The sequence below is a fragment of the Amyelois transitella genome, chromosome 11 (assembly GCF_032362555.1).
Source record: "Amyelois transitella isolate CPQ chromosome 11, ilAmyTran1.1, whole genome shotgun sequence".
NCBI lineage: Eukaryota > Metazoa > Arthropoda > Insecta > Lepidoptera > Pyralidae > Amyelois > Amyelois transitella.
Window position 1 is genome coordinate 6,208,839 of NC_083514.1, and position 21,442 is coordinate 6,230,280.

General features: G+C 33.4%; 1 protein-coding gene across 2 annotated transcripts in view; it reads right to left on the reverse strand.

Annotated features, from left to right (window-relative positions):
- The window catches only part of LOC106135024 (ADP-ribosylation factor-like protein 4C), a 52,201-nt gene extending 42,115 nt beyond the window's left edge, over positions 1-10,086 (reverse strand). For both annotated transcript variants that reach the window (XM_013335186.2, XM_013335185.2), the window contains exon 1: positions 9,616-10,086. The gene's annotated coding sequence lies outside the window, so the exon portion shown is untranslated. The remainder of the gene's footprint in view (positions 1-9,615) is intronic.
- Between the last annotated feature and the right edge of the window lie 11,356 nt (positions 10,087-21,442).

Sequence of the window (21,442 nt, forward strand, 5' to 3'; positions counted from 1 at the left end):
AGTAAGTAAATTTTATCTATAAGGACAGTCAGTTGAGCAGTTTGGTTGGTCCTTCTAATACCATTTAAGGCTCGGAAGGAAGTTGACAAACTTGTCCAAGAGCCCTAATAAAATGCGCCCCATCCAATCATCATCCAATACTTATTCTTAGCTTCGAATCGATCAAATCTAATGATATTGCAGACACGCATCCCACACACAGGTATTCCGAGAACGCGCTATAGACGCAATCTCATGGAATTACGAGGTGCCACGGTAACGAACGATATTTCCTTATTACGAGAGGTCTGCCGTGAAATTATCATTTGATGACACGTATACTACGTTTAGAATATTGCAGATGTGTAAAAAACTAAGTTTTTGTGTCTATATTCTGAGTTTAGCATGATCTTAAATTGGTTTTTGATTGTTAAAATTAACGTTGAATTTCTAAGAATTCTTAAGGGACTTTACTTTCTCGGTTGAATAAATTATACTTTTTATTACTCCTGAAAGTTATATCTATACCAATCCATTCAAATCTTTCAGGGCTTATTTTTTACATACCAAAAAAGAATATTTTTCCTGTACAATAAATATGAGTAGGGATTAGAGATAAAAGATACACAAAGAGTTAACCCTAACTATCTATCTTACTTTATAATGAAATATTAAATAAATTATGAAATGTAAGCGTAATCGCATAATGTTGCAACATGCCGTCAGAACAAAACTGCTGACTATTATTAGAAATGTCTAGTCTGCTGAGTTGAGCTTCAGTTAATAATTGCATTAGCGGACTTTGACCTCTGTCTGCTAGTAATATCTGATGAAACAAGTATTGAATTTTATTTACAATTATTGTAAGAAAAAGGTAGATAGTTTTATCAACTCTATATATAAGGTCTACGCTCTCGTAAGTCCTTATAAATACTAAGATCATTGGAGTTATACAAACCGAGGTGATCGCAAAATAATCATTTTGGTGACCCTTGACCTAGAATAAATTTATGGGTCAGACAAGAGATTTTTAGACAACTTTTACAGAAAAGAATGTGTAGGTCGGGTCAAGTAACATTGTGTTCTCGTAAGGATTAATGTAATATCTTGATTCTGTAACAGAGACATTTAATTGCTTTAAAAGGAGTTTTTTACTTTTTCACTACTTGCATGAATAATTGTCGAAGAACTAAGTAGCTCATATTTTATGTGGTCCTACCATTAAAATAGCTGGTATGTTGAATATTATTTTCCAAAGTTCTTACGGCTTTCTCATGTAACATATTATGTAAAGGTTATTTATACCGGAGCGTGCTTATTGCTTATTTACACGTGGTTCTATTTCCATTGCTTGCTTGTTTTGGAACTTAAGTGGTAATTGTATCTCGCCTTCGCGTTGTTTTGGTTGTACAATTATATCATACGTGTTATGCATGGTGCTACTATCACTCTCGTTCACTTTTGTTAAAGAATATTTTGTGTGCAATACACAAAAAAAAAAAGACTCAGAAGAGCATTTTGATGGTAGTAGATGGTAGTGAAAAGTTATTTCGTCAATTTGTCCATTCTGACTTCGTTCTTAGATTTAAAACTAAAATTTTGGCCTCGTTTTGGCAATTACAGTTTCTAGTTACAGAGTTTATCTACCTATGTTGAACAATAGAGTGTGTCGAGTACAAAAAGCACAATTATCTGACCGCACAATACACCTATCATACGCCACCGAAAATTACTTCGGAAAATGATTGATGTGATTCAATCACTGGCTGATGATCGCGTGATTGCAATATGTTATTACGATGAACAAGCATCTTGAATCAGCGTGGGACACAATATTTTTTGGAAAAATTTATCTCTGCTGCCAAAAATTTATAAATTTAGTCATTATTTACTAGTTATGTACTTACTACCAATTTGGGATGCAGAAAATATGTGTGTGTTCCACAAAATGTTTAGAAGTTCTTGTAATATTAAACCAGACTTGATTTAGTTATTTAAAGTTAAAACAAGGTCAGAAGCCTGCAAAACTTTTTGCATATTCAGATAAGTACAGAGATGACTTATTAATTGACACCTCAATCCACAAATATAGTACATACTGAAATACCAGCTAAAGTTGAACTGCGAATCAAGCCCGACACATTGTCGTAAAGTTTCTAAATAGAAAATTCCTATCCCGTGACGCCCGTAGCGTGGCCGTAGGTGTGAAATTATAAATAACTACCCTCCCAACGCGAGAATTCAGCTTCAATGTCACTACCGATATATTTACTTCATGAAGCATTCCAAAACAAATATGTTTTCCATCTTTTAAGGATTTAGGAATATATTTTCTGGGTTAATGCCGTTTTTTCACTAGTTATTTACGATATTAAAAATATTGCAATACTCGTTAAAATATGGTGACAAGTGTCTTGTACATTAGATAAGATCACATGCTACTTGTTCCTAGTTATATAAATTATCGGGCTCATAAATCTTTAATGTGAACAAATATGAAATCAAATAAAGCAACAAGAGAGAAATCAAATCTGACTCTCTTAATTTAATCTATATTCTGTGTTTCAATTCCTAGATTACCTTCACACAATAAATTTTGCTGGCACTGAAGAATTGGCCGTTCGAAATACAAATTGTGTAATTAATCTACAGGTGTAGGTTAGCGCTATAACCTTTGTTTTAATTTTACTTGCCGTGATTAAAAGATCTCTTTTTTTAATTCGTAACGTAACAAAATATATATTATAGATAATACAACGTTTCGCAATATTCTTTTCAAATAATTAATTTTCTTATCAAGATGTGTCAAAGTTATCTATACTGCTTTAATTCCATTACTGCTCATTGGTATCGCAATAGAACGGCAAATATGATCGGATTGTGCAATTAAACCACTTTCAGTCCAAAAATACATTCGATTCAAGTCTCACAGTAGGGTTCCCATCTTTCCATGATCCCGTCGGACTTGGGCACAAAAGACGCTTATTTATAAAGCAGATAATGCCATTGTAAACTGATATCGACGACGATTTGTATTGGATTCAACGCTGCAAATTTTGTTTATATATAGTTCTGCTTCGGTAAATTATTAGTAATAGCAGCAAAAAAACAATTGTTGCATTACCTAATTGAAATGTATTTTCCTCTTTCTATGTATATTGAATTTATGATTTCTATAAATCAACAATTTTCAAGATTCCTACTCAATAATCTTTAAAAAACTACATATTTTAATAAAATTTTATAAAAAAAATAACAGTTTTAGGTAAAATCTTCTAAAACGGCACAGTGGAGCCATCATAGCAGAGATGGCTATTACCCGTGCGTCTGGCCACTTGAGCACGTTCTCCTTGTTTCATTTTACAAACGTTGCCGTTTAAGACAATGGAAGGAGAAAATCTTTTATATTTCCAGATCAATAACCCCTTGTTTGGATGCGAGCTGTTGTCATATGAATAGTTGGTTTCCCTCGTACCTGCTATTGTTTGAGATTCTGCTTGGAGAATGAGAGGTCATGTTTACGTAAAGCGAAGGTAAAACTAATTAGCGAGTGTTATCGAAACGGTGATGAGGATTATCGTCCGGTACATTCCGTATCATTGAAGGAAAATACTTTTGCAATGAGTTACTTTAATAGGTTTTATAAACGAATTAGGAAATTTTCCGTTTGTAAAAATATCGAGAAACAATGTTGTGGTTTCCCAACTAATAATATGTACCTTTAGACATTCTTCTTCTAAATGGTTAAGCGGTTTGTACATATGGTTTTCGTGACTTCAAATGTAATGGCGTATTGGCGTTGTTGCACTCCACCCACTCTAGAAAGTTAGGTTAGCGGTACACTCCGGAATGTTAATGGCTAAAGCAATTATTTTGTAGCTAGTATGGGCCATGACCACGAGATGAGCTCAGGGACACTTAAAATACTCAAAATTTTGGTCGATACTACCAAACGTATCATTGTGATCAAAACTACTGGTTTTGATTGTTATTTCAGATATTGTGCACAATTTTTTTCACTTTTGTAAATACAATATTAATTGAAAGGATTTTTTCTATAGAGTTCGTTGTTTATATCTTTATGCTGTTTAAATGTTGAGGCTCGTTAATAGTATTGTGTTTTAAACACCATTAATGAATTTCTGTAATTTATCACAGATTTCCCTGTCTATGATTGAAGATTTTCGTTTCTCAGAGTGAGCGACCAATAGTATTTGTCAATGGAAAGGCTATTGAAAACAAGTCGCGTACACTACTGAAGACGTGACTACCGGAGTAAACGAATATTGTTAAACTTTAGTAACGATTTAAAAGTGTTTAGTATTCCACTTGTCTACAAAAATCTTCACTTAGACTGAAAATAGTTGTGGATATATCCTGACCAATCATCAATCAATATTTAATCTCAAATTAAGCTAACGATTCCCACATAAAAAGATGAAAGCAGAAGAGTTTTGTATTTGTGTAATTTTATCATCTGTTAATATGGAAACAAAAAGTTTGTCTATATTAAACACTAGAGGCCGTCCGCGACTTCGTCCGCATGGAAACCCTATCAATCCCGCGGGAACTCTGGGATAAAAAGTAGCCTATGTGTTATTCTGGGTCTTCAGCTACCTACATACCAAATTTCATGGTAATCGGTTCAGTAGTTTTTGTGTGAAAGAGTAACAAACATCCATACAAACTTTCGCCTTTATAATAGTAGTAGGATAGGAGATGTCTTCTAATAGGCAAAGCCGTAATGAATGACAACACAATTCACTTCTTTTTTGTAATTATACCTCTCAAAATTCTACTCACAGATAGCATATTAAAATTATAATTAGTGGCTTAATTTTTTGGCTAGGACATATTGTCAATTAAAATACCGATCATGCGACTATCAACACGGATTGTTCCCTCACAAAATGCTGAAAGATAACGCTCCCTCAGTTTACCCAATATTGCAGAAACATACCTTTATTGAAGTTCGGCTTGTGCGAGAAGCAATATGTGGAGTCGATGCAAAGGTAACGGTAGCCGATATGATCAATATTACAGTTTCTGGTGAATTGAATATGATCAAGGTACATTTGTAGTTCGGATAGAAATACATAAAATAATAGTGACCATGGCTTACTTGATACGGTTTGAATTTTTCAACAAGCCATAGCTTTATCACATAATCCACGACCTGAATATCATCAATTAATGTTTTTGCAAAATTTTATTCAAATTCAAATTATTTGATATCACTTTAAAGAAAGATTAAATGAAAGTCGGCCAAATACCAGTCTTTTATAACAGTTCTTGGGATAAGCAATTAAGAGAAAGTCTCATGACACCGCCAGGTTGCAAAACACCATGGCTTCTTGCTGCAGCACCCCAGGCTATGGCACGACAACAATAGCTTACATAAGAACTTAAGACGTTAACAGTACAAGCTACGGTATTGACAGTTACATTACACACAATGTAATCAATTTCAAACTTATAAGGTCGGATATAGGTACTAGTTTCTTAGCATTTTGAAACTATAGTCGAACCGCATAAACGCAATGATGAATTTAAAATTGAATGTATGACTTGGATTTATTTAAATTTTTTTCAAATCTCCCAAGTTTTACACTGTTTTTGACCAATTTATAACCAACTGGTAAACAAAATAATAGTTTAAGACTTTACAAAACGAAATGCATGATATTGAGTTATGGACCTTCTGTTCTAACAGGTTATTTACATATTAGATTTGTATTGATAAATATAACATTTATGAGGTTAACTTACCAAGGTGTTCAAGGTATAAGTGCCAATCTATTTCCAAAGGCCAACTTTAAAGTCTGAATACCGACAAAAAAAAGGTAATTACATGGTCGGATTCAGCTTATTTTTTCAGTATAATATTCGATATATATATTTTAATAGGTTCTTGAAAAATTTGGTAGTTTATCTTGGCCTTGAAATGAAATGTCGCAGCATCATAGTTAACTAGTTTAATAGGCGTTCTATTCAAGTGCCAAATATTTTTTAAAAGAAATAATTTTCATTTTATTTAGGCTAAAATTCACATCAAACTACGAGTACATTGGTAACATCCTCGTCGTTTGCGTCATCTCAGTCAAGTGGTAAACGTAAATAAAATACGTTACTAATTCTCACAGTCAACGAAGGTCGAAGGTTGAATTTTTTCCACTATTTCTTTAGTAGGTGTTGTCCAAATATTTGTCGGGCATGTCAAGGGTCCAACTGGGAATCGCCTGAAGTGTCTATTGTCCGAAATGTCTCGAACCATTAAGGTATGTTCTCCGGTCCTCAATTATGTTAGCGTATGCCCTTTTGAACATTTGTCCCAGTTATTTGTTTTCTGTATCGATGTGACGGAAATGGTCGCTTAATGTTTAATTATTCCGTCTCAAAATTGATAATTGAAGTTTACATTGTCATACGTACAGTTCCGGCGGATTATGCAGTATTATCATTAAAGGACGTGGCTAATTTAGATAGATTGTCATTAGTGTTATTTTAATGATCAAAGAGTTTAACCCACTGTTTAACAGTAAGTGTAAGTGGGACAGGCAGTCTCTTAGCTAGCAGCGTGGGCCGGTGTCTCTGCGTGGGAAAGCAGCCTAATTGTGGCCACTTGCTCACGTAATGTCTGATCGTATATGGTTTGGATCAATGTTGTCATGTCGGACTTTATGCTCATGCTTTGATGTCCATCACAAACAAATCAGTTTCTCAAAATTAAGAATTTCGTGTTTCTCTATACGTTTTTGTTTATAATAAAAAATTTACTGGTTTTTGCAAGTTTTACTTTTTCCATAAATGTCTTTTTCCTTCATATTCTGTCAGCATAGAAGTGCTAGTTAATGATCTAAAATATTAAATTGTCGACTGCCTGCTTGACACCAAATAGCCTGAATATTATTACTATTATAGTGTATAACCATAAGTTGCTTTATATCTTCATATTTGTCTACAAATGTTGAATGAAACTGCATTAATATATGCTACCTGCCAAACTAAGTACTAATAAAAAAAAGAAAACTGCTTGTTATCTTTTGCAAATATTATGTAGCATTTTTATTTACACACGTATTCAATGTTTCTCTTTGTTTTTTGTTTTGTCAACCTAACAAATCTAGTACCAAGATAACATCAAACAAAAGAATGAGAATATTAAAAACGTCAGAAACGAAAGTTAAGTTGTGCGAATATTCTAATATTTAAATGTATGAGAGTTGTTTAATTAACCTAAAACACAATTGTACATTAAGGCCGATCATGTCACTGGGTCACCTTTTGGTGCTAAATAATAAATTAAGAATAATTTAAGATGTTTCAAATTAACATAATTTTGGCCATAGGATGAATTATTAAGGGTGAAGATTTTAGCTGACAGTAAAATAAAAAGGGCATCGATAGTACCTTCAAGTATCTCTTTGCAAAGTATCACGGTATCCAACAAAATTTCTTTAAAAAATGCCTACTTGATTGTCAGGAAAATTGTTTTAAAATTAAATTATAATATTAAATTATAATTTAAAAAATAAATATATATTAAATTTACGGAATGTGTGTCGAAAAAAATACACACGTACCTATCTTGGGAAGAATATTTCATGAATCATAGGTAGATGCCGCAGGAATTCCTGGCCACAAAACATTTTTGAATATCAACGGGATGAATCAACAACAGTAAAATGATGTGACGGTGGGGAGTATTGAAAGTAGAGATAATTTTTTTTTATGTCGTCTCATTAGTAGAGGCGAAAGTAATAAGGTATTCTAAAAGTGCGAAATAAAATCTTTCAAAATCTCCAAAATTTTCTTCTCGTCTTCAATATATGTAATTTATATGAAATTATCAATAAAAATATTAAACGAAAAATAAAATTGTAAATGTAAGACAAAATGATTGAACACCTGAGTCATTAAACTTTCGAAAATTAAGATATTGAATCTCGTTACTGTTATTTCATTTGTAATGATCATAGAAAGTGCATGTTAGTACAAAAAAACAATAGACTGTAGAATAGACTGTTATATGCGAGAACAGCTATCAACTGAAGAAATTAATTGGTTGGCGTTGGTAGTAAGAGCGATAATTATTGTAACTCGCTTTATAGATTGATCGATCGTTACTTTCGTTTCGGGTTAAATAGTGCAAGTTTGTTATCTGTACATCTTTGCTTACTTGAAGCGTTCATTAAGGACCTCACTTTATTTTTGCTAGTTCAAACCAGCTGTTAAACTGGTTGTTCCCCTACAATCAGGTCCGTTTCGCTGCTCCAACGGCGTATCCAGATTTCTTGTTTTGGTTTTGTATTCTTTGAATAATTTGCTTTTGTGTTTACCAGGAACAAGTTGAGAAGTTTTATTTGTTGTAGTTTTATGAGTACAGAACTTGAAATGCTTGTTTATTTATATTTCTTTGCAGGAAAATATGGGCTCATGATACTTTAACTTGGAATTTTGTATAATTTTATTTGATTGTGAACATTTTAGACATCATTTATTTCTATTGAAGTTTTTATTAGTTGAATTTTCTTTGTAATTATAAGATTTTCAATTAAATAAATATTGGGTAATAAAATGGTAATAAATTACTATTTTGTTGTATTTAATTCTCAGATTCACTTCTATTGTTTAAGGCGCTCATATAACCCTAAGGTTAACTTCAAATAATCGCAGAAAACTGCACCGTATTCAAAAAGGTCCTTTGTTATTGATACGGATTAATAGACTGAATAGGTAATTGACGCTATTATCCAGACTATAAAACTAATCGTACGTCTACATTATAAAGGATGGGATTAGTAGTCCATGTGCTGCGTATTGATTTCCATTGTGATATTTATATATCCATTAGATTTTAAAACCAATTAGTTAACTGATTTATTTCATTCTGTAGCTCTTTCCACTTTAGGATTGTCGTAAATCTTTCAGAGCTACTGTTTCTAGGTGTTACCAATCGGTCGACAGTTTTTGTTGTTGAACAACTTGGGAATTGACATGTGTCATCGCCCGTTATATCTTTTTGTGTTGTATATTGCTCTTGACGTTAAGATTTGTAGGAAACTGCTTCAAATTGGCAGTTGGCCTTAACCACTTGTATAGGCTATGTCATTTTTTGCCTTCTGCAGAAAAATTTGTGCAAAAAAGTTGTTATTTGATTAATTAATATTTCATTTTGTTACAAATAGAGTAGTATGAGTTAGTTTAATTGTACTGTATAATGAGCCTTAACAGTTCTTTTGAAATCAATATTGAAGTATAAATCTCTTTTTAATGTTGTGGTTCTGGAAATGTGTATAAATTTGTAAAATTCAATTGAATATCTTGGTTTTTTCCATCTCCTTAACAGTGGATGATCAATATCTTGGGCAAATAGGAAAGAGATCCTATTTATTATGATAAACAAGTAAGAAATTTATTTAAACAAATCGAAATTAAGCAGGAATCATATAAATGTACATCGGATATTTAATTTCAAAATCCATCTTCTGTCTTTCTTCTCTACATGTTATTTTACTAATTTAACTTTCTGTGCTTATATTCCCCTTTTATAATTATTGCTAAAACTTTCAAATCCGGAGTGCCAATTTCACCTTCTATTGAACAATATTAACACTCATTGCCATCGTTACTCACCGTGGTCAACAATTTGCAGTGATCCTGGTTGAAAAGCAATCAATATGCAGCGAAGATATAAACCGCACAGTAAGAGCTCTCGGCTACTCGCAGCTGGGTATGCAAACGTTTATTGATTTGCATGCTTTCCTTTATAACAGGGACCACTAGCACGTTTTCAGTTCATCAACAACTGCAAACAGAGCCGTATTCAATGGAACGATAAAGAGTTTCACTTGTCAATAAGCCACCTTCATGTGCATATCTAGCTACAGATAACACTTTATTGTCACAAATATGTTGTAAAACACTTGAATCTCATCGAAATGATGCTTCTAGGCCATATGGTTACACTGGAACCTCGTATCGATTGTATTCGGATGGAATTAAACAAAGGTGCAGATAAAAACAATGGTAATCGCGAGGCGCGCACGACACGTGCCGCCCCGCCCGCGGCCACGTCCGGACTGAGGCGAGGTTGTGAGTAAAGATCGCGTTCGGTGCATTCGCACGATGTTCGCTGTGTTCCCGCTGCCACGACGGATGTTTTTATTTTGAAACCAATGCACGTCTGACGCAGGTATGTTTATGTAGATTGTGCAGATTTGTGCATCGGTGGAGTACCTGAAAGAGGTCGTTAACTTCTGGTGCGTAAAGGATCTTGTTAGGAGCGTGTATGCAATAAGCGAGTAGATTTTTGTCAGAAAAAATGTAAGTAGGTATAAGTTCTTTTTACAGTTTATAAAGTTAGTTTGAAAATAATTAACACACAACACTATATCAATTCTATTTGACGTGAGTTTATGACTAAAGTCGTAACTAGATAGATACTGCACACCACGTGCTCTAACAAAAACATCAATGTAACAAAGCTTCCAAATTTTCTACCTAAGTATTCCTATTCTTATCACAACATAATGGCCAGGCCATTACGAATTGAATGCACAACAAGAAGAAACAATATTTTCTCCAAAACGTCACTCACCCCGTTGCAGTAGAGCCAAGAAACGAGGTAGAAAAACGGCTTTAAACCTTGAAACTTTTTTTTAATAACGGTTTTAAAAAAAAAAAAAACGTTCAAACCATTTTAGTAAAAAGCTTGCAACTTTGATCATCAACATCAACAAATAGCGACTTACGAAAACGCAACGAATGGCAAAGCGACTTGTCTTCGCTTGTTGACAGATTCAAGCGTACTTCTTATCTCCCAGCACCGATATGAAAAAGAATAGGACCGCTCCATCTCTTTCCCATGGATGTCATCAAAGGCGACTAAGGGGTAGCCTATAAACTTGGGATTCTTATTTTATGCGAAGGGCTAGCAACATGTCACTGTTTGAATCTCAATTCTATCATTAAGCCTAACAGCTGAACATAGCGTTTTAAGGCTGCTGACCCTGTCTACCCCGCAAGGGATATAGACGTGATTATATGAATGAATGATTCTTACCTGGTTAATTTCAAGTACTGCTTTTTCAAACGAACAACAATTACCTACCTAAATTTTTTACTGAAAACTAGTCCAACCAAATTAAGTTGGGCATCTATATTACAGATTTAAGTGGCTTTATTTGCTGTATGGGTGCTTTAGCTTGATTGGTGAGAATAAGCAATAAAGAAATAAGCATGCTATGCATATAATTGAAAACGCGTTTTTCGTTTACACGCTCATCTCTAGACACGGTAGCTCCTTGTGTGTTATCTCGCACGCCGAGCGCTATCGGCGGCACGACGCGACGGCGACATAACAATTAGGTTGTTTCCATGTATGTCTGGGTAAAATATACTTATTACAAATAGGTGGAGATAAAAAAATATAAAATCAACTGTTTCTTGGTTAGTTTTATGGGTCCCGTGGACAACAGAGTGTGATGGTAGTGAGTTGAAAAGTGATTTTGTTCGGATTTGTTATCCTTTCTCTATCAATTTTAAAAAGGATCATACTTCCAGTGGCGCCATGTATCAACATTTCATGAAAAAATAAAGTTAATAACACTACTGCGAGTATTTTCGGAAATCATCTTTATGTATACTTTTCATAAAAAACCATCCTTGGTCTATCTCAAAAAATCTCTAGAACCTGCGGTTTGGGATGTGCGTTGATAAGTTAGTCAATCAGTTTTCTTATATTAAAAAAATATCATAGGAATAAGATTTTTTAATGAATAATAATGAATCTTTTAGTCTAAATGAATCAAAATTAATCTCCATCTTCATACATAATTGTTGGTAACTACGATACCTTGAACAAAGATTTATTAACTATTCAAAATTGAAATGAATCAACAACACACACACACACACAGTCACGTCTATATCCCTTACGGGGTAGACAGAGCCAATAATCCCAAAAAGACTGAATGGCCACGTTCAGCTGCTCGGCTTAATGATGGAATTGAGATCCAAATAGTGACAGGTTGCTAGCCCATCGCCTAAAAAAAATGATCGCAATTTCATAAGCCTATCCCTTAGTCGCCTTTTACGACATCCATGGGAAAGAGATGGAGTGGTCCTATTCTTTTTTGTATTGGTGCCGGGAACCACACGGCATTCAACAATCAACAACAACTTTCAAGTAAATCCAATTCATTCACGCTCTTCAAAATAATATCCTGCATGCACCAATAGCTGCATTATCTTCGGGCTGCACCCGACCGATGCATTGTCCAACGTCCTACCTGCTCAGGACAATAGATGGAAGATAATCTGATTGAAAAGCATTATCTAAATGGTATTTACTATAGTATTATGTTGCTAAAACTTTCCAACCGATTACTCGCTTATACCTAATTGGGGAGGCTATTACTGTAAATGGCAAGATTTTTTTGAAAATTAGTCATATTAAACCTTTTTATTATAGTGTAAACTTTTTTTTAAGATTTGAAATGTTGATTATTAATAGAATGTTGAATAATAAGCTAGCCAGCAAAATTTATGAGGTAATCAACGTTAAATATAACATGTTTATTAAATAAACTTATCCCTGTAATATGCGGTTAATGCGGTCAAGGGTAATCGAAACCAGAAATAATTTAATGAGTCCGAGTTAAACCAAGTATTCTTAATATATTTCAGACAGTTATTAGATAAACAACATACGTAAATTTTATGTATGTGTATAGTATACATACACAAAAATATTCATGGTATTTATATGTATAATGCATACATACAAAACCAAGCTTCTTTTCCCGAGAAATTAAGTACATCTTTCGGTTTTCCACTATCGCTGCATACTTCTTTCGCTTCATTCATTCATCAATTTCTTCACGCAAACTCGTCGACTTTGGGTACTTCTAATCTGACGTTTTGCAATGTATTATTAATTACTTAAAATAAAATTTGCATCCTAACTGCTTAATTAATATCATCCACAAATATTTATGATAAAGGAATAAGGAGCAGGCTTATTCTTTTTAATAATTGCTACCGCGTCTTTTAGTTTCCACAGCGACACATCAAAACAATAGTTACTGAAATAACTAACGTTGCCCTATCAAATCACAGCATATTTGATTGATCATTGACTATACACTTGCTGCTTAGATTTTGTTACAAATGACACTTTTACCCTTGCATGTAAATCTATATTAATATAATTTATCATAATCAGATCTGGAGTCAAGAGCCCAAAATAGATGTGGTTAAAAAGGGCTATTCATGATTATCTATGGGATTCGAGCGTTGTACGCTTCTTTGACAGTGATATATAGCTACTATTTAAGGGTTACGATACCTATTTGTAAGTTTAAATGGAGCTCGTGAGAAATCACGCACATTTTTATATGTCAAAGCTCTAAGTAAGAGTTAAGAGTGCATAAAAGATGCATTATATGGCTTGAAAGATTGTCTAGTCTAAGCAGTGTGGATCCAGGCGAAGTTTCATATATTACGACAAATACAACTATATTAGGGATAAGTCCCCATTCTACATTTTGTTTTTGTGAAGCAATATTTTCACTTTGCTTTGCTATTTTGTACAATAAAGACTTCACATACAAATCGTTCCCAAAAAAAAAGCGCTAACATAATAGGTAACTAGTGCATTATAATTCCCAAGACGTTTGTGTTAGGCATGCCGCGAGCGGAAAATCATTGTAAAATATTTTCTCAGCATGAAAAATAATTACTGTAAAAGTAATATTAATTTACTCCGCCGACCAGACTATGCTAATTATTATTAAGTTGGCTCAAAAGATAAATGCCGTTTCCTCATTAAATAGAATTAAGACGCTGTTATTTCGTATGAAAAACATATTTCCTTATAATATTTTCATTCGTGGCGTGTAATGGGTCTAACTTAAGTACTTCGTCATTATAGCAGGGGTGTTTTCGCCCTCGTTGCCAAGTGACAAGTTTGGTTACATTTGTTGACCCCTCTTTTGAGAATAGCTACTTCCCTATATCAAATGTCTACATTAGCAAGTAGGGAAGAAAGTTATGCTTTTATATGTACATTCAGTCAGAAAAGTATCGGGAATGGATTATTTATTTATGGTTCCAAATTCAAATTTTTGTTTTTTTTGTTGTTGTTAGATTGGCACAACTGTTTTCCATTTTGGCGCGGAGTTTGAGTTGCATCTGTTGTTTACATTAAATACAGTGCTATTTTTAGTTATATCATATCTAGTGTGTATTGCTAATTTCATAATGGATAAAAACATCGAACAAAGAGTTTGTCTTAAATTTTGCATTGCCAATGGAATATCGTGTTCGGAGTCACTGAAAATGTTACAGAAGGCTTACGGTGAATCGACTTTATCAAAAACTCGTGCTTATGAGTGGTACAAAGCGTTCAAAAGCGGTCGAGATGTGATGGAAGATTTGCCTCGCTCTGGTAGGCCATCAACGTCTGCAACTGAAGTTAACATCGCAAAAGTGAAGGAAATAGTGACTGAAAATCCTCATTCAACTTTGAGAGAGATAGCCACCGAACTTTCTGTATCTCACGAGTCGATCCGTACCATTTTAACTAATAATTTGGGTATGAAACATGTTGCCGCTCGGCTAGTCCCAAAAGACCTGAATTTTTTTCAAAAACTCAATCGCATGAGAGTCGCTGAGGACATGCTAGAACGAGTCAATTCCGACCCAACATTCATGAAACGCATTGTTACTGGTGACGAGACGTGGGTTTACGAGTTTGACATGCAAACTAGTCAACAAGCTTCGGAGTGGCGCCTTCCAACTGAACCGAAACCGAAAAAACCACGCCAAAGTCGTTCAAAAGTCAAAGTCATGTTGACTGTTTTCTTTGACTATCGCGGTGTTGTGCACTCGGAATTCATGCCGGAAGGTCAAACGGTAAATAAGGAATATTATTTGAGTGTTATGCGGCGTTTAAGAGAGCAAATCCGACGAAAAAGGCCAGATTTGTGGAAAGAAAATTCTTGGATTTTGCACCATGATAATGCACCTTCGCACAAGGCCATCATTGTGAACGAATTTTTAACCAAACACTCAACAAATACCATCGAGCAACCACCATATTCACCAGATATGGCTCCAGCCGACTTTTTTCTTTTTCCTAAACTCAAATTACCACTTCGTGGCACCCGTTTTCAATCGGTAGAAGACATAAAAGAGAATTCGCGGCGAGAACTGACCTCAATTCCGGAAACAGCGTTTAAAAAATGTTTTGATGATTGGATAATTCGTTGGCGTAAGTGTATCGTTTCTAAAGGAGCATATTTTGAAGGTGATAAAATAAATTTGGATGAATAACAAACAGTTTGTGTATTATTGATCTTTTCCTGCTACTTTCTTGACAGAGTAGTATACTGAAAATTTGTTACAAGGCAGAAGTTATTCTTTTAAGATGGGGAATAACAAAACACACTCAGATTCATACAAATACTTTGAAATTTAACCATTAGGTAATAATTCTGATGGAAACGTAGTACCTACGTACAGATGCAACTTATAAAGTTACCCTAAAGAAATCAATTTTGCTGATATTAAGTACTTCTGCGCTGTAATGAGTAAACTGTGTTTGAAAGACAGCTCTTACGGCGGTTGATATAAGGTAATGTGCATATTATTTGGAGAAGAAAGTTTCTAATTGAAGAGTTCTTCAAAATTCCCAAGAAATTAACGAACAGATAATATTTTGTTAATTACTTACTTTGTAATTAAGATCAAACCCAACGGTTATTTAACAAGTAAGCGACGCTGTCTGTTGTCTTATCTTATTGTTTCATTATCTACTACTATTATAAAGGCGAAAGTTTGTATGGATGTATGGATGTTTGTTACTCTTTCACGCAAAAACTACTGAACCGATTACCATGAAATTTGGTATGTAGGTAGCTGAAGACCCAGAATAACACATAGGCTACTTTTTATCCCAGAGTTCCCGCGGGATTGATAGGGTTTCCATGCGGACGAAGTCGCGGGCGGCCTCTAGTTTTGATATAAAAGTTATTCATTCATTCATGAGGGCATAAAATGCCAAGGTCTTATCATGTCAGTCGTACAGCTTATCAATGTCAGCTGTCAAAACCTTGCAAAACCAAAAGCTCTGTTATTTATTTACATTAATTAGGTAAGTACTAAAGTGCACTGTATATGTATAAAATTTTTTGCCGTGCAAGTTAATTTTCAGGTCGTTTAGAAAATAGTTTAATTGCTAGAGTCAAATAACCCAATTCATAAATTGTTTTTTTTTTTGCGTTTGCAATAGATTTCCCGGTTCTAGACAAGTTTTCTCCAAATACATTATAAGGTAACTAACAAATGAGCTATGCTATATATATATATCCTGTACGAAGCCCTGTTTTATTTTATAAAGTTAATTAAAACCTTTAATTGTAAACAATTCAATAATTGATAATAAAATATTGAAGTAAAATTAATGTGAACTTAAAAACTAAGGTACATTCTATAAAATAAATAACATATTATAAAGGAAACCGGTTTAATGATCAAATGAAAGGTTATTCGGTCATTATGAGTGTTCCCGACGAGTCTACCTGGGTGGTCCTGTAATTAGGGACCACAAATCCTCGGGATTACCTCTCTGTGACAGATTTTTAAATATTTAGCTTTAAAACGATTGGTAGTGGAGGGGTAGAATATAGTCACTCTGTTTTTCTATTGTATGTAGCTCTCCAAGTATCCCTTCTTTTTATTAAATAAATTTAAATAAATATATAATAAGGTTCTTCTTCTTAAATTTAAGAGCTTAATCTTGTCGGTTTAGTTAAGTAGAGCTTCCTCCATTCATCTCTTTTTCTGTTATACATACATATGGTCACGTCTATATTCCTTACGGGGTAGACGGACAAATAGGTCACGTTTAGCTTTCTCTGTTATTTTTTTTTATTTGTTGTAATTAGGTACTTACTGTTATATTATGGTTTTTTTACCTGTTGGAGTAAAGCAAAGCAGGAGGAGTTAAACTGGTCTTTTCTTGTATTTACATGCATTACCGGTATTATAATCTTTCCGTGATATAAGGGTTAAGCCTGCTTTTTTAGTGATCGGCGAGGTCAATTTATTATTATCCGGGGTTTTGATAGATATTTTATTGGATAATTTAAAAGCAATTACCATTACTTAGTAGTTAATATCAAATTCCCGGTACTCCCCCTTGCACTTATTAATTTATAAGTGAGTTGGTATAAGAGGGGGCTTAGTACGTTCAATTATTTAGTAGGCTTCCGTGTAAAATAGGGACCCGTATTGATTGCATACCCTTCTTTTGAAATACGATTTACGCAGGGTATCGCAGACAGGTATTTTGCAAAACGATTATAAATACATGTTAATATTTATGTCCGCGGTCCTTGATTTAAAAACAATTTTACTTAAGATAGATAGATAGATAAAACTCTTTATTGCATCATAAGAGTAAATCATACAAAACAGATAGGTAGAGATGGTACAAAGGCGGACTTATCGCTAATGCAATCTTTTCTAGTCAACCTTTGGGTGGAAGGAAACCAAACAGGAGATTGACGTTAGCGCAGAGCAAGATAAATAAATGTTTAAACATAATATAATTTTTACAGAATATATATCTATATATAATACATAAATACTTTAAAGTGCCATTCAAATTCGTTCAGCAGATTTTGCGCCTAAAAGTTAAATAACACATATGTAAGTATGAAAATAGAGTTACAATTTTCAATGTTTAGAATACAAATAAAGTTAATGTTATGGGGCAAAATTTTTTCAGACCACACATTTGGTGTTGGTAGGAGGTAAATTAAAAACAGCATTGCATACATTTTTATAAATTAATATCCGGATTTTTAATCGCATAGGGAAATATTACCCTCAAGAAACCCTTTGTTGTAGGCCTTTGCTACCATGGAAACGTTCAATTTCAATTTGCTTCATATTAGCCCTTGCTCATCCAAGTGCACAAACCTGTAATAAAGGTAGAGCTTGTACATAAAATTGTAGTACAATTCCTGATGGGAATTTGTAATGATTTAAAATGTAATGACGAGTTGACATACGCAACGAACGCATCCTGTGTTAGCGTGTTAGTTGTAATCAAACTGAAAACTATATAGCCACCATGAGTGTTTTTTAAATCTAAAGACAGTAGTAGATTTATATGCCTCAGAAAAGCTTTTATTTAGGCGGTGTCCATGATTTGAGTTTTTCAAGCCTATCATTACGTTAATTAAACATCGTAATTTTCACGTGTTGGAATAGCTGAACAAGTATATAATATATCACACACTTTACTAAAACATTTAAGGAAATAAAATTAGAAGAAATATAAAAATAAGCATAAGACAGGGATATTAATACTTTTGTGTGCTATAAATGATAAAACCAACTAAGCTTTTTGTAAAATAACTTCACAATATGTTGAAAAACCATACATGTATTTTTTTTTACAAAAGACATCTTAATTAAAAGATGAAGAACTCCTATTGCATTAAAATATTAAATAAAGAACATAATTTAATTGTTAAAAAAAAGGAATACAATTCGACAATAGTTCAGGAAAAGTGAAGTTATGTGTGTAAACTGTAATATTGCACATTTTATGGTTCATAGTGCACAGATCAAATAGATAATGGCGTTATTCACCCTACTACGAGTATCTACCTGGGTGGTCTACCTCCATGGTGAGTGCAGCATGAATCACCGCCCAGGGCTTAAATCGTATAATAATCTATTATTATTGTATATGAAGAGCAAGCTAATGGACAGACAGACAAAATGTCCATCTCATCATGTTGCTGTTACGTCAAATCAGAACTAAACAAAATTTTCAATTTAAAATTAGGTGGGCCTGTCTTTTCTTTTAAGTTTTTGTGGGAGGTCGATTATATTGCTATATAGGTAGTCTTCGTTTTAATTTGTAATCTCCAAAGGTAATTGTTTCTTTAGAAAACACGATATTAAATCTTTTGTTAGACTTTTTCATGCGATTGTAAATTCAACATAAAATTATTAATATATCTTTAAGTTTATTTTTAATACAAGATCTAAAAAAAAAGCAATTACTCTAATGCAGAATCCGTTAAGACAATTAAGTTTAAATATAGTTAAATATTAATTGACACATTCTACTGTTGATTAGCTTTATATTTATATCAATTATTCGTGTTTCTTATATTGAAAATTATCATTGAATTACAACCCGTTACACAGCAGGTGGTTGCCAAAAAGTGCAAAAGGTGTAAGTTTTGTGTAAAACACCAGTATAAATACCATACTTTTAACAAGAAAACGAATTTCATCATAACGTTTCAAATCTTTGGGTATCAAATCAGGTATCAAATCTTTACATAAATTTAATTGAAAATCCCATATTGCTAAAATATTTGATTAATAAACATAGGAAAATCGTAGGGAGGGTGATTAATTGGAGATATTGGTTAATAAAAAATATTTCATTTACACTTATATATAACAAGGTCTACATAATGCTTACTATGTCAATAAATACTTTCTTTCTTTCTGTGTCACTGACTCTATTTATGATAAAAAACAAATTGTTCTTATTTGAATTTTGCCCGAGGTAAATAAGTTTTTATTTCTAAGTCTAGAATTTTTTACATATAAATCTTTCCTCGTGTTATAAATATTATGGACTATGGATTAATAAGTATTAACGTAGAAACGTAATACCTATAGTCATGGCTTTAACTGGTTCTGTAACATCACTTGACGTTCGTTAAGACTTTATTGAGCACTAGACGTGACCCATTTGCCTGAAATTGACTTCGAAAACCAGGTTACAGAAATAGCGGCCGTACCTTTGATAATTAACAACGATAAAAGTTTTAGACGGAGGAAAATCGGCCGGTACAATTCAATTTACTGTATTGCTGGTCTATTTTTGGCTGGGCTTTGTACTTAAAAAATATATTTAATCAGTTTTTGATGGGTGATTTTAACTAGTTGACACCTCGATTAATCGTCTTCTGTACATCACAAGGAGTCCTGTAAAATTCGTTTAAGTATATTTTTCATAGTTTTTCAATAGTTCATGCTGGCTTTGCCGGATTTTTGATCTATAGTCTCGATGGGCCTATCGGTTGCAATAGTCAACAGCAATAGTATCGATACTATCGATAGTGCTTTTCTCTATTGTATCGCTATATCGCTCTATCTCTATTTGTATCGTAGTTAGAATACAAAAACAACTCTCAGATTTCTATTGTACAATGCAAACAAATTGAGACAATGTTGATTAGTAGAAATTATAATTTGATACATAGAACGCTATGTTCTAACTTTTATTTATTTTCAATATCAATAAGCTCTTGTCGGAATAATTAAAAATCCAAAAATTTTGACATTAAATATATACAACAATTTATGTTGTATATATTTAATGTCGACGCTATTAGCAAATTGCAGAATAGGCTGCCGGGTGGCATATTCTATTTACGGTTGCAATAAATCCAAGCTGTTCGTTTCGACTTAATGATACCGTTAAATCTACAGAAACAAGGCGTTCTTACCTGCGAAATCGATTGGAATCAAGAGAAATCGCGTGAAAAGTTTTTCTTTAAAAGTCCCGCTCAAAATGCCGTAGAAATGTTTAATGAAAATTTCGGGAATCCCAACTTTCTATGACGTAGTTCCAGCTGTGCGTAGATCGATCAGTCAGTCTTTTATGTTACGTACCTAGTTTTTGGTGAATAAAAAATAATAGAGAGCGGTCATCGAGTCGAAGAAATTGTTGCAAGAATAAGAAACCTGCCCCGATCATCTTTTTCTCTGTGTTTTTTTCTGGTCCAAGGTTCGTTTATTATTTTCTTTTAAATTTTGACCGGACTTTGCAAATGTAATATTCTCTTCTACTAAGGTCACCAACTATTTTAATCTTCCTTTATTCTCCCTTAGCATTTGTTTATACTCCGACAGGATCATTATACTTCAAAGCGTGCAATAAAATGAAACACCCTAAAAAACATATATTCAACACAAAAGCGCGACTAGAGACGATCTCATAAAACTTAATACGAAGACATTTGGGTACGTGACGAGAACTAGAGGGTATATTGAACCTAGTCTGGAATCTGGGGCCTAGAGATAGGACAGGTTAGGTCGAGGGCACAGCGGACGTCATTCGGAGGACACTAAACTCGAACACGTAATGAAATTGCGTAGTAAAATGTTAATGCTTTTTCTATTAATAAATAACCATCTCTTCGCTCACCGTTTTGCTCGCTTTGTTTTTGCTGTCTTTCCTTCATTCCCATATTGCTATTGGATTTTCAAAAAGAATAAATTAAAAGTTATTTGATGGCCAACTACCTATAAAAGAAAATTGTCAGAATTAGACACAAAAAGAAAGGTTGTTAAATTATCTCCTTCTAAGATTATACCTACAACAATATTTTGAAAGATGTGATTTTTTAATATT